The sequence below is a fragment of the Mus pahari genome, chromosome 2 (genome assembly GCF_900095145.1).
Source record: "Mus pahari chromosome 2, PAHARI_EIJ_v1.1, whole genome shotgun sequence".
NCBI lineage: Eukaryota > Metazoa > Chordata > Mammalia > Rodentia > Muridae > Mus > Mus pahari.
Genome location: NC_034591.1, coordinates 153,284,941 through 153,287,714, shown reverse-complemented (window position 1 = coordinate 153,287,714; position 2,774 = coordinate 153,284,941). Strand labels below are relative to the sequence as shown.

Below are 2,774 nucleotides of genomic sequence, written 5' to 3'. Positions count from 1 at the left end.
TCTCTCTCTCTCTCTCTCTCTTCCTCCCTCCCTTCCTCCTCTCCCTCCTTGCCTCTTTCCTCCCCCCTCCCAAACTCCCACCCCATCTCCCTTTTCCCTCTCTCTTCTCCCCTTCCCTCTTGTCCTCCTTCTCCCTCTCCCCCTTCTCTTTCCCCTTCTTCCCCTCTCACTTGCCCCTTTCTCCCCTCCTCTTCCCCTCTCTCCTACCCCCTCTCTTCCTCCCTTCTCCCTCTCCCCCTCCTGTGTCCCCCTCTTCCCCACTCCCCTGACTCCTTTGTCTCTCCCTCTTCCCTGCCAAACTTGAAGCTCAGTAACTGCATAGAGTAAGTAGTCAGCAAGCCCCAGAAATTCTCTGACCCTGCCTCCTAGTGCTAGAAATTCAGGCTGTACCAGGCCCACAGTTTTTACATGGGCACTGGGGATCCAAATTCAGGTCCTCTTTACCCAACAGCTCTGCTGTAGACAACGTTCACCACATCACACAATATCCGAAAAAAAAAATCAGTGGTGACAAGTCCACTAGATCTGAGTATCAAATAAGTTCCTGGGCCTGTCAATGATTATATGACACTTTGCATTAAGAACTGTGAATCATAAATTTGTTCATACTTCCTTCTTTCCTTTGTCTTCCAGGAATCTTGGGTCAAATTGCTTTCCATCAACAATTCAAAAATGAGAATTTTTATGTTCTTTGGAGTTTTGTTAGCTTTTAATCCATATATATTTATACATAAATATAACATATAAATATAAATAAATATCACATATTTATAAATTATATAAATATAAAATATATAATATATCAAATATAAATGAAAATATATAAGTAAATATAAATATAATTTAATATATATTTTATATACTGTATATTATATATTAAAATATAAAACATAACACATTGGTTATTTTATATATATTCTGAAATTTGATATATAGATGGAGATATTTATATTCTTTGAGGTTTATTTCTAAGATTATTCAAATTAGCTCATTTAAATATGGTAATGGGGGGAACTACAGAGAAGAGAACACAGGTTAAACACAGGGCATGACACATGGTGGAAATGCAGAAGGCTGGGTGAGATGGACGTCAAGGCAAGAAGGATGTGATAAAAAGAATTCCCCACATCATGTACATAAAACGAAGTGAAGGTGAATGCAAAGGGTATCTGGAAACTATATTGGTAGCCTTTGAACTCACCCTGCACATGTTGATACACAGATGATCAATTATATCATCCTAAAAAGCAAACATACATGTGACAGTGATCCCTTAAAGAAGTAATCAGTAGCTTGCTTTCTATAATGATTCTTTGATGTAAATTAAAATGAATTATTTAACTTACAGAGGGCTGAACCAGGGATTGCATGCAAATGCCTTTAGGTGTAAGAGTACAGTCTGGAACACCAAATATATGGTGTGTCAGGGTGTGTCACGGTGTGTCACGGTGTGTCACGGTGTGTCACGGTGTGTCAGGGTTCACGTACCTCCCTGGACAGACAGTCATGCGTCAAGTCGAGCAGGCCATGTTAGTGAGGGCCTAATGTTGATCTTCTCTGGATAACTATGTTTCTTTTTCTATACCTATAAGGGTACTAAAATTTAGATAATAAAGATGATGATGCATTGATACTTTATAGGTAACCTCTTGGCTAGAATTCTAATTCTAGTTTCAATTCCACCCATACTTTTAAATAGCCACTAGCCAGAGTTTGAAAATGCTTGTAGCATCCTGAATGTTTGAAAAGGGGATCACCACTCTTCATCAATACTTATCATGTCTACTTCTGCTTCAGCATCTCATCAGAGCTTAGTGAAGCAGGAAGTTCTATCTCTGTTTGTAAGGTCCAAAGGGTACCTGGCCTCTCCCCACACTTCTGATAGGTAGTATGGTTTCCCTGGAATGAAGAGAGATACCTTCAGGATACCTCCTTAGGCTAAATGTCAGGCATTTCAAGTCATGCACATCTCAGCAGAATTCTTTATCCTAAAAGCACCAGTCACTGTGTGTTTCTGGCTGCTTTCTCATTGCTGTGACAAAAAGCAACTTGGGGAGGAAAGGGTTTATTTCAGAATACAGTTCAGCATCCATTGTGAAGGGAAGTGAGGACAAGAACTCAGGCAGGAACCTGGAGGCAGAAAACAAAATAGCAGAGATCAGGAATGAGGGCTGCTGATGGCGTGCTCTCTATGGCTCACTCTGCTTTCTTGCTTACATAATCCAGGGCCAAGTGCCCAAGGCTGGCACTGTCATAGCTGGCTAGTCCCTCATATGTCAATTACTTATGAAGAATATCCTTAACACAATTGCCTATAGGGTAATCTGATAAAAGTATTTTTTTTTTCAGTTGAGGTTCTCAGATGACCCTAACTTATGTCAAGTTGACGAAAATTTAACCAACAAAAGGCATGTCCAAAGTTTGATATTATGTCACATCGTGTCTCCACACTTTGCACTTGGGAGGCTCAGGTGAATGATCTTGAGTTGAAGCCAGTTTGTGCTACTTAGTACTACCTGGCTTTAACTAGGGGGAGGGACCTGATTAAAAAGAGGAGAGGGAGAGGGGGTAAGAAAGGAAGAAGGAGGGTGAAGAGAAGGAGAAGGAGGAGGAGAGAGAATAGGAGAAAGAGAGAGGGAGGAGGAGAAAGAAGAGAAAGAAAGAGAGAATGAGAAGAGGAGAGAGGAAAGAAAGAAAGAAAGAAAGAAAGAAAGAAAGAAAGAAAGAAAGAAAGAAAGAAAGAAAGAAAGAAAGAAAGAAAGAAAGAAAGAAGA

The 2,774-nt window shown here is 40.2% G+C and overlaps 1 protein-coding gene across 6 annotated transcripts in view; it reads left to right on the top strand.

Moving 5' to 3' along the window:
• Lmo3 (LIM domain only 3) overlaps nt 1-2,774 on the top strand; it is a 129,064-nt gene that overhangs the window by 93,408 nt on the left and 32,882 nt on the right. The gene's annotated exons all lie outside the window — the stretch shown is intronic.